The sequence below is a fragment of the Catharus ustulatus genome, chromosome 16, assembly GCF_009819885.2.
Source record: "Catharus ustulatus isolate bCatUst1 chromosome 16, bCatUst1.pri.v2, whole genome shotgun sequence".
NCBI lineage: Eukaryota > Metazoa > Chordata > Aves > Passeriformes > Turdidae > Catharus > Catharus ustulatus.
Window position 1 is genome coordinate 7,864,085 of NC_046236.1, and position 12,130 is coordinate 7,876,214.

Here is a 12,130-nt window from a genome sequence, read left to right on the forward strand (position 1 = left end):
GGGAAAACTAAAGCATGAGATAATTTTCTACAGCAGAACCAAATGCCAAGGAATCAGTAACTTCAATTGTTTATAGAAACCAATTATCATGTCTGAAGAACCACAGGCCCAAGCAGAAAAATGAGTGTGGTCTCTGCAATGCCAGCAGCACGAAGCAGGACAGGCAGATGTGTGTCTGTGGGCACTGCCAGAGGGTTTGTGGGCACTGCCAGAGGGTTTGTACAGAGCCTGGGGGGTGCAGGGGCTGTGCCTGGCACCCCACCCCACCCTGGGGAGATGGCTGTGCCCTGCTGCTGAGCAGAGCTCTGGAGCACAGGGGGGTTCCTTTGGACAGCAGTGCTCAGTGCAGAAATGGGGGATTCACATCAGCACTGCCTCTGGTTCTCTGCTGCTGCAACACTCAGCTTTCACTTACTCTGCAAATCTAAGCTTTGAGTTTCTGCTCTTAGGACTTCAGTACTGGTTGGACTGGCCCTGTCCAAATTATTGAAAATGTCAGTTAAAGCTGCTGGTTGCATCTTTCATGAATTTATGTTCATGCACAGAGTAAATGCAGGATGTTGACTTCAACAACATGTTGACTTAACTGGAAATCTTTCAAGACTCAGTGTTTATTATTCTTTTTTTTTGCAGGCATAGTAGTGAAAAAATGATTAATTCATTTGCTTGGGGAGCTAAATATGGATAAATGGCTCAATTCTGTGGGAAATGAAAGGCCCTTTGGATAAAGATAGCATTGCATGTTGCTTATTTTTTCTATCAAAAGTAACAATGAGTATTCCATATATTTGGCTGATTCATCAGAGATGCTCAAAACTCTATTATTTAAGATTGAAATGGATCATTAATATTGAATATTAAATTTCTTTATAGATGGTTCAGCTTAATTTCTAAATTTCTTTATTAGATGTATATCTGTTACACTCCAAGAACAAGTGCTTTTGATTAGCATGAGCATCAGTGGTAAAGATACAGCAAGTTAAAAAAACCCCCAACAAATGTGCTTTAAAAGCAAGAAAACAAATACTTAAAATAGCTCAGTGCTTCTCACTGAGGGCAGAATTTCAGGAGGAATTCTCTCAAATCTGTGTTGCTTCTTTATGTGCTGATAAGGTCACCAAGGCTCCCCACCTCCTACCAGGTTACTTTTTACTCAGCAGAACATGAACCTTGCCACCTGCTGTAACCCACCAAGGAGAGAAAGAGGTGAAATTTAAGCAAACAGGCTATCCTCTGACAGCACTTCAGTGCTGTGGTGTTATCCTTACATATTTTCCTTTGTATCAGAAAATGTCCATACTGGGAAGATAAATAGGGAAATCTGTGGATCTTCAGCATGGCCCATCTGAGACAGCCATTTGATTCCTGCTGCTGTTCATGTTTATTTTGTTCCTCAGACACTGGAAGTGCAATTGTAGAATTAGCAATTCTAGTAAGTAGTGAGAGTACCCCTGTAAGGAAGCATGGACTAAGCAGTGAGGCTTTTGAAGGTGAGAGGCTTTAGAAATCCTGACAGAAATCTGAGTTACTGACTTGTCCAGGAAAGCTGAGTGTGGAATTGAACCATGAGATGACTGGTGTCTAATTTTCCTACTACTCAGTATTCCTTGCTTTGTACAGCATCTGTATTTCTATTTTTGTCCACTCTGAAAGTAATTTAAATTTGGCTTTTTGCAAAGGTAAATGCAGTCAAATGAGTGATGTAGAAAAGGCCTGAAAGGCAGCAAATTTTCTGAGCTGAGCACAACAGAGTTGGCCCACATCACACCCAGTGCTGGGTTCACTTTATGTCACGTTTCCCTTGCAAATAGATTAGTGGCTTTAGAAAATCTCCAAAACTCTAGTAAATCTGTTTCTGGTGCATTATTGACTGATGCCAGAATTCTTACTTTTTTTTTTATTTCTTTTTTTTCTTCTTACTTTGAAAAGAACATCAGTGAGTTTAATCTCTGTCATTCAGTCATTTATTTAAACCTGGAATGGGCCCATATGTCCTTGTACAAATGAAGAACAACTCAAGGCTGATTAGTATTCCCTGAGCCTTCATGGACTATTATTAGGAACTTTTCCCCCTTGAATGTTTACAGAGCTTTTGTGAGCTTTTTACATCAGTTAGCTTGTCCTTTCAATTTTCTATTATACCTTTTGTAATTGCTTTCTGTCTATATTTGATATGTTGTTGCTTTACTCCAGTAACTTCCATTATCACTTTAAGCTTTGCTGTTGCTGGGATCAACCTGATTGCATTATTTACTCTGCTTGCTTTAAATATCACTTCCACCTTGTTCTCCCCCCTCCTCTCCCACCATCTTTCTGGGAATATTTGAGCTTAGCAACATAATGCTGTCTGAAGTCTTATTTGTTAGCTTCATAGCCTAAGACCATGATTGCTTGAAGCCAAATGATATGTTATCATAAAGCACTAAGCACCTACAGACCATTATTGAATTTATCATAGCCATGAGCTCAATACACAGTGAAAGATAAACTTGTTTTTCACTGCCTGTGGAAGTCGGCAGGTTGATCCTCCTTTAATTCTCATTTTTGTCAATACCAGAATAATTAAATCCCCATCACTAAGACCAGTTTATTCACAGCTCTCTCACCACAGCGAGTCCAACTACTTTTTTTTTGTGCATAGGGTTGTGGTAAAACACAACAAATTCCCACTCCAGTGCTCCACTGCCTAGCAGAGGCTCTGCTCCCTGCAGAAGGAGGGAGTGGGATGCTGCCCAAGCTCTTCTCCACTTTTCTCAGTGTGAAGTGTGACAGATGTGGATGATTCCTCTTTGCAGACAAACTCCAGAGTTCATTCAGTGTATAAGGCTGTGTTGGTTCCTGTTCCACACACCTGACAAAGTTTAACCAGCACCTGCCATTCCCAGCCCATCCAAACCTCTCTGTCACTGCAGGAGTGAAGCCCCTTACTGCAGAGAGAAAAAATTACTGTGTTATAATAAACATGGAAATTGGATGCGAATTTTCTTAGGTATTTAAAACAAGAAATGGAGTTTCCCTTCTGTTCCACATTCCAGATAACTCCAGCACTGTATGTGCAGTTATCCTTGGGGAGCTTTGGTGGGATTGCAGAGCACAGGTACAAGCAGCTCTCTCTGTCTGGCATTTAGGAAGGCAAGACCATGCACATCACAAAATTCTAAATAAAAAACTCTAGGTAAAAGCAGAAGAGATTTATCCTGCACTTCATTAAACATGAATATTGGGTAAATTTAACTACTTAATTTACTACTTAAGAATTCTGAAGAATCAGCTTTGTTTATAATTTTAGGGAATGGGACATTTCTAGTTGAAAATTAATTTCTGGAACAAAGGACATTTGTGAAATGCTACAATAACAATATATAATGTTATAGGATGAAAATCTATTTCTGTTCCTTGTAACCTGACACCAGCTCTCCTTGCTGTGTCTTAAATATGTGGAAAAAGTGACTGTTTCACAAATGAGCTGTTGCTTTTTCTGCATCCATCACCACAGGAGCACTGGGTACTCAGACTCCCATTACCAGGCTGCAAAGCAGCATCTCTTCAGAAGACAAACTGTGCTTCACAAAATGTTTGTTGTGTTGGTCCAGGCTCAGATTTGGACTTGTGTACAAATATATTTTCAGTCTTTAGGTATGTTTCTGTCGCACTTTAGAGATGCAAACTGATCCTCTACTGAAAAAGCTTTTCAACAAAGAGAAGATGGCTTACACAGTTACAAGGATTTTGTTACTTAAATAAAGGCAGAAAGGATAAAAGATAGGGACACAGCCATATTTGGCTATTTAGCTTTTATTCCTTATTTTGCTGTGCAAGTTTCCTTTCTCCATCAAAATAATTAGCAAAAAACTCCATCCATAAAGCCCTGCCGTGAACTTAAATCTAGGTCAATGAGCCTATGCTCTTTCTGGTACTGAAGGCTATCTGTGATTATTGTATTCATTTATTTTTATATAGAAAATAATACCTCTGCCTGGATCTGTAGCAAGATACAGATTTCTGTTCCAAATCGAACTTCATCCGTACTGTGGATGGGAGGGAAGCACAGAGCTGCTACAGTGTCAAATCAAATTAAAGAATTCAATTCCATAGACAACCAATGGCAGTGCTTTATATGATGCAATTCAATATTACAGCCCTGCAGAACCTTTCTGATCTCCCTTGGATTATGTACTTTAAAAAAAGTAGTTTAAGCCACTGTCTCTTAGGTATCCAAACTCTACTTCTGGTGGAAATAATCCACTTCTGTTTTTAGAATCATTCTTTACCTAACAAAACTAATTAAAGTCTAATTCCTTGTGATCTTAATGATCTTATTTGCAATAATATTTTCTTCAGTCATGAGAATAAATGTCAGTGTATGACTGACATCCAGAATGTGGTTTCACACACACTTCTCTAAAATCCCTCACAGCCACTTGCTCCTCAGCTTTAAGGTATGAAACAATCTCAGATTCCAAACTTGCATCACCACTTTTCAGACAAAGGTCTTGGCAAGAGCAAGGAAATTTTAAATTTGCTTTTCAAGGGCATACTAGAAATTTGGGATTTTTAAAAGTGCTAAATGGTATGGACATCATCCCAAATTGTGACTTTTATTTACCAGCTGAATGTGGAGGCTCTCTGAAAGCCAAGCTGAGGATCAAATACCCCATTCTAGATGCCTGGTTTATTTATGTAACAGAATGTGTCTGCTTAAAGTCCAAAGGCTTCACCTTCCAAATGGATCAGACACAGAAAAGGTGATGGAGAATTGAGTGTGCCCACTCTGTGATGGCAACCAAGAGCCAGAGGGGCCAAGTCCCACCTTGGCTCTGTGAGTGCTGCCCAGCCCAGCCCCAGGGAGCTGCCCCCTGCCAGGGGATCCTCACCCCCACACCACCTCAGCTCCTGCTGCACAAGGCTCTGGGTGCACCTTCCAGAGACAGCCTGGTGCTTCTGGCCTCTTGGGAAAGGGACTGACAGAAAGCATTTCCAGCACTGAAATCCTTAGTTTTGCATCTTCTCCCAAAGCCAGGAGCACGAGCTTTATTGACCGAAGATATATCAGAGAACTTTGGTGTTTAAGACACAATCACAATACAGCTCCTGAGCAGCTGACAGCTTTCTCAGTTCCCTCTCTCCTCTCATGACCCCTTTTTAGGTGGATTGTATCAGTTTTGTTCTCTATACCACAAGAGATGAAGAGCAACAGATGTGCTTCTCCATTTTCTTCAGGGTCTTGCAAACATTGCCTGGGGATATTTGTTAGATTCTGGTTCCTTCTCATTTCCTTCTGCTTCAAAGAAGACATACTAGGCCATCTGCATATTTGTACTTCTCAGATGAGGATTATTTCATTTGCAAGGAGCTTAATAGAATTTCATAGAACCAGCTTTGTTTATAATTTTAGGGAATGGGACAACATTTCTGTTTAAAAGTTAATTACTAGAACATAACACAGTTGTGAGACCTTGTCAGGACTGAGACAAGCCCCACATTCTTAGGAGAGCTATTGGTCCTTTTGTCATTTGTAGAACTGACTTTAAAATGATAGCATTAGTGATTAAAGACTGAAAGAAAGAAGTCTCAGAATAACCAATGAATTCTCTGGCATATGTTAATATATTCTATTTGGAAAGGTTACTTCCATTTATATTCCAGATGAAAATACTTGGTGACTTTATTGCATGTCACCACATCTTTTCCTACAGAAGCTGAGTACTCTGCTTAGCACTGGGAATAACAATCAAAAAAAATGTTGATGAATTAAATTAATAAAGAAGTGTTGATGTCAATAAAAACACATTTTAAAAGATTATAAATAAACATACTGATAGGGTAATTTTTTTCTTATATATAATTTTTCTTTTGGTTATATCTTCTGTAGTAAATTTCATGCTATATTGTTAAAAAATGAACAAGAACTTTCAATTTAATAAAAAATTCTGTAAATTGCTGATCTAAATTATTTTAATTGATTTTTATGGTTATTTGATTTCATTTGGTAGAGTAAAAAAATGTAAAATAAACAAGAAAGATGGAGATCTGTTGAAAGGAGTCCAGAGGAAGGCACTGGGCTGGTGCCAGGGCACCTCCCTTTTGAGGACAGCTGAGAGAGCTGGGGGCTCAGCCTGGAGAAGAGAAGGCTCTGGGCTGACCTTGCAGCATCTTCCAGTGCCCAAAGGGGCTACAAGAATCCTGGAGAGGGACTTTTGGCAAGGGCATGTAGTGATAGCCCAAGTGGGAATAACTTTGAACTGACAGAGGGTAGAATTTAAAAAAATTCTTCCCCATGACATTGGTGAGGCCCTGGCACAGGCTGCTCAGAGAAGCTGTGGCTGCCCCATGCCTGGAATTTTCCAGATCTGGATAGTGGTTTGAAACTTAGAAGGTTTTTTTTTATCTTCCTTAGGTTAGGACATAAATGAGACCTTTCTCAGTTTCTCCCTGAAATATTTTCCACTCCTTTACATTCAGTCTCACCTTTGTCACTTGAAGCACTCGTTTGGAGAGCAGGACATCATTCAGATTCCAGTCACTCCTCCCTGCTGGATTGGGTGAAGGGGATCTCAGCATCTCAAGAAGGTGTTTTAAACATAAAGATAGGAGATCTGGGTTCTGAATCAGCTGCAGCAGCGTTTAACTCAGCACAGAAAAACCTCAATAAAAAAAACTGGGGACAGCAACTTCAAAGCACCCTGCTAAAAAGCTCTCAGCACTGAAGGGAAGAAATTTTAGGCAGCTCAGGCACACAGCAGTGAGGAGGCTGTGAGCATCCCCTCAGCTGACAGCAGTGACATCTGTGGGTGACAATAATCCCAGGCAGTGTTTGCAGCTGGGGTAGGACTAGCAAACCCCAAACCTCTGAACAGCCCAGCTAGTTGGGCCCACAAGGATGTCTTAACCAGGGAAAGAGGTAAATGGCCAGATAGATTTATTGCAGTCAGAACCTGACAGGCTGTTGCTGAGTGAGAGGGTGCTCCTGAGGAACTGGGACAGGTGTGTCCTGCACTGAGGCAGCAGGGATCTCTGGCTGCCAGTGCCAGCACTGCAAGGACAATACGTCTGAAAAATTCCCCTGAATATTGAGTAGGATCTCAGAGAGCCATCACTTGTACCCTCCTCTTCCTCACTTTAAAAATAACCTGTCTTATATGGCTTTGCAGCTTAAACTGATGCTGGCAGCAGCAGCTTTGCTGGACTGCTCAGGTTTGAGCAGGAGGCTCCCAGGCCTGGCTCATTAGTGGGATGAAGTGCTGGATAAAAGGGTCAGCTGGTGAGAGAAGTTTGCAGCTGACCTAGCTATGACTCTAGAAAGAGCTGCTGAGAAGTTCCACTGTTATGGCAGGAGACTCCTTAAACCTCTAGAAACATAAAGCTATGAGCAAAAAAATCACTTAGAGCCAAGATGCAAATCTTGTGAGGTGAGAAGTTTCCCATTTGTGTCTCCTGAAGAAAAGCTTTACCCTGGGAGGTTGCAGTACAAACTGAGTTTGAAGAGCAGGAGGCAGTGAGGAGATGAACCTACAAACCTCTCTCCTGCACAAGGTAAGGGTTCCCATGAGGAGCTTGGTCATTTTTGGGGCTAGCACTGTCCCTCAGTGCTCCTGTGTGCCTTCCAGTTGCTGTGCTGGTGTTCTCTGGTTCTGGGCTCTGCCTTCTGTGGACTGTGAGTTACAGACTTGCCCTGTTCCAGGATTTTGCTGTGTCTGGCTGGAGATTCATTGGAAAGCAAGGAAGAGCCTGCTCAAACTCCTGGGCTCTGTAAGCCTGGAAGAGCCTGCTCAGTGCAGATGTGTTCTGAGGGCTGCTCTGCTCAGCCTGACCTCACTGCTCAGTCTGGGCTCTTCAGGTGCTGTTTGCACTGTGCTGCAGTTGCTGTAAATGAGTGTTGCTCTGAGTACTGCTTCTTCTGACTGGGGATCTAATTATTGCTAAACTGAAAATGCACTTGCAAGGGAAGTGTTTGAGCTTGTAGTCTTCTTTGGAATTGAAAAATCACTTTTCTCCCCTGGTATTTTTTTTTGTTTTAATATTCTTGTTCCTTTCCAAGTCTTTCTGTTCCTGGGAGGACTGAGGAATAGATTGTTTTCATTATCATTATTTCAGAATGGGGGGCAGGAGTGGATAATGATCCTATTTCACACTTCCATGAGTTGCCATGTGGTGATGACATATGCCCTCCAGCAGGAAGCACTAACAAGTGGCTCTCAATTTGCATTGAGCCATTCTGCCATTCCCAAAACTCTGTCGTTTTCTGCAGCGTGTATAACCTGGTACTCCCTAGACCTTTATAAATATTGCTATTCAAAATTGCTATGCAGTAACTTGGGGATTTTTTTAGTGACATTTATCACATGTTCTGCCTCTTACCTACTCCCTCTTCTTTTGGTCTCAAAGCAGAAGAGGTGTTTTAATAGGCATCCCAATAATACATGCCCCAAAACAGAAAACAAAACTAGATCTTGGTAGTTTAGAGGATTTTTAGTAGGATATAAATATGGATGGATCCCAGGCAGCACACAAGAATTATAATGTAAATTTCATTTAAAAGTTAATATTTCAGTTTGACCTGCTGTGATCTAAAAGGAAGATCATCTCCTGTGTGTTATGTGTGATTCTGAGCAACTTTGTCTCTTGCTGCTTTGAATAATCCTCAGCGTGCCTGTGTTCCCTCTCAGGACTGCAGCCTGAGAAGGTGTGAGCCAAGCAGGGTATTTGGGGCTGGCTGCTTTCAAGGAAGGAGAGTAAAGCCTTGCTGATAAAATGGGAATTGGAGTATTAAAACACATCTGATCCATCCTGAAGCAGGAGGAAAAGCTGTGGGATGCTGGAGGGGGACTGTGCTGGAGCACACATTGGTGCTATGCAGACTTTTGAGGATTTGATGTTGATGTGGGCAGAGCAGGAAGATGAAGAGCAGAAGATCAGTGTAATGAGCCAAAGAATGGATTAATTTGGAGGCAAAACAAAGGATGCATTCCTGTTTAATGCATCCATTGCAGCAGCAGTGTAATATCTCTGTAGATAGCACTGAAGTGTGATGCACAAACATGTGCCTTCCTGTATGTCACACATAAAACAGACTCAGTGTGTGTCCTAGGCATGGGACAAAGATTTTTCTCTTTCCTTCGTAGTAAGGAGAAAAGATACCATAAATAAATCAAACCTGAGAGGAGTAATTCCTACCCCTCAGGTGGCTCATCAGATCTAAACATGATAAATATTAAATGGCAGCAATTTCTGTACAAAGTCAATTATCTATGCATAGCAAATTAAAATTAGACACATCCTTTAGTCTGGAAACTCATCCTAATGGAGATACAGTTCTCTTTCTGTTGAAGAGTAGAGTCCCTTGAGTATAACATCAGTGTGCATCAGCTCAGGAGGAGCATTGGCTTGGCAGGCCATGGCTTTCCCCTCCCTGCTTCTGCTGGAGAACTTTTAAAGGACTGGGGTACCAAGAGCTCATTACTGAGTGTTGACTGAAAGATCTGAACCTTTAGAGGATGGTAAATGTGGCTTTTAAGTTTTTTCAGAGCTGTTAGAGTTTCTTCTACTCGTGCACTTTTCAACAGAGGCAAAAAGTGCAACCAGAAATAATGCAGAGTTACTGGCATGCATCCTTTTAAATAATGGAGACAAACAGGAAGAGAGTTCAGAACTGCCAGCTGGTGGTGTTTTCTTCCTCTTCTAGAAGTAAAGGAAGCTTGAAAAAAGGAGTCAGGCTCATTAAGAGTTTAGGACAGGGACATTTTTAGATTTTTAAAAAGATCAAGTGCTCTGAGGCACTTGAATATTGCAGTCTTTCATCAAAAACATGAACAAAAATGTCTTCAGTTTATTAAAAATAAATTATTAATTGTATGGAAAATTGATGAAAAACCTGAAAATTTGGCTGTCCAGTCTGCTGCACCAATCATTACGCTCTTCATACTCAGCTGGAAATAATGTTTGAGCCATTTTGAGGATGGGGTGGAACTTCTACCTGCTGTGTGGGTCAGGTTTTTCTAAGACACATTCTCCTCTGGCTCAGTGTGAGAACTCCTTCAGAGGTCCCTGCTTTTGACCCTTTGGCTCAAGGTCACTTATTTTCATCTGGCTGGTGGGGTGCAGGATCTGATCTCATAACCCACTCTGCTGCTGCTGTGGGTCTGCTCTCCATGCCAGTGCCTGGGCAGCAGTCTCTGCAAGGCTGAGAAACCCCTCCCTCTGAAAACTGGGGGAAAAAAAAAAAATCTGTCTTGCAGGAGTGGAGTTAATGTGCAAAATTGCTCTATTAGCTCACTGATGGATTTGCTTCTGCAGAATGGATAACCAGAAACTAACATCCAATTTGTTTAATGGGGACATGGGAAGAAGATAAATCCTTAAGTGGGACCTTAATGACTGCAATAATTAATGGTTTAATTTAAAGCATTTTGAGGGTGCTCTGTGAATGTCCCAGTGTCACACACTGGGTGTGGGCACCAGCACAGAGCTGGGGCTGGCAGCAGGGTGGGATCAGAGTCACAGCCTGCTTTGGTTTTGGATGAGCTTTGCAGGGAGAGGTGATATCTCTGACTGGACCAACAGGTGAAGGTGGGAGAAGCAAGCTCCAGGGTGTGTGAGCTTTTCCTTCTCGTGAAAAACAGAATTGCAGACTATTCTGAGGGGGAGCATGGAGTCCAACTCTCAGCCCTCCACAGGACATCCCCAAGCACGTTTTCCTCAGGTTTATGTCCTCCCCACACTGTGGGGTCTGCTGCTGCCCTCAGGATGCCCGGGATGTGCCTCCTGGGGAGATGTGCAGTCCCTGGGGAGATGTGGCTGCCAGTCCTCTGTACAGTGTACATCCTTGTGAAGGGATCTGGTGACCCTTCAGGCTTTGCACATAGGGCTATTGTGGGATATTTTCCTTAACCTACCCCTAAAGTATGCTTTTATTGCTAGGAATATTTAGGTTGGTTGGGGAATTCCTGTTTTATCCTGACATTTATTCTGCAGCATCCAGTGTGTCCTGCCAGGCTGTGAACATTTATCCTCGTGTATAGCTTTGCCTGGTGAGTAAACCACATCCTTGCAAGTGTTTGTGTGGCATGGATTTTTGCAAGTTTGTGGTGTTTTTCCTTCCATTCCTTTCCTTGTGGGCTGCACCAATGCAATCTAGTCCCAGTCAGGTTTTCTGTGCTTGCTCACCAAACCTATTCATTATTGGGTAAAACTCTGTAACACAATTTTTGATATTCCTCCCTGCTGCAGGGAGAAAGTTCCTTCAGTGAGCTAAACCTGGGGAACTTGCACCTGAAAGGTTTCCTATGCTCTTAGTTCAAAGGGTACTTGAACAAGGTCATGTCTTTGTGGTGGAGCTATCCTAGAAGAAAGCACTACTTAAAATCAAAAGACTTTATCTATGTAAATCTATTTTACTATTGCACATTAAGGAAGCAGTTAACCTCAAGTCGTCCTTCTGCTTGGAGAGAGCTGCTGTTAAGCTTTTTCACTTGTGGGCTTTTAGAAGTTTTAAGCACATATTAACAAAATGTGCTCTCAGAGGAGTGTGAGTAACCTGCCTGTCACTCCTGGCTGACAGGGACCTGTCACAGGGGACATCTCCTCCTGGGGAGGGGTGAAGCACACACTGACACAGCCTTCCTCCTCCCTGGAGGAATCCTGCCAGTTGGCAGCTTTGTGGTCCAGCACTGTTCCAGAATGGGAGGTTTTGGCAGGCAGGAGGGTGAGCTGTGGTTATTGAAAAATAGGCTGAAGCAGCAGCAGCTGGCAGCTTGAAGAATCTCTGACAGTGTGATGATAACCTGTCTAGTGCTGTCATCATTTGAGCTCAGCAGGACCAGAAAAAATCCTGATGATCTAGGGAGGATATGGAAAAGCTGGGGTTTTTTTTCCTAATTTATCAAGGAATGGCTGTTGTGTTACAGCATGAAGGATTGTTCTAGCATTTGCAGAAATAAAGCTGGAGCATCATGACTGGCCTCTGAGGCCAAGCTGACCTAAGTGTCACAGTTATGTTTTTAGTGGAAAAATAGAAATTAGTTTAAGCATCAAGTTTCTTTCGGAAATCTTGCTGCTACAGCAGATACCTTCTCTATTTAAGGGGAAGGAGTGTTCCCCCTCTCCCTTCATTGTGTGGTTTCTGCAGTTTGTT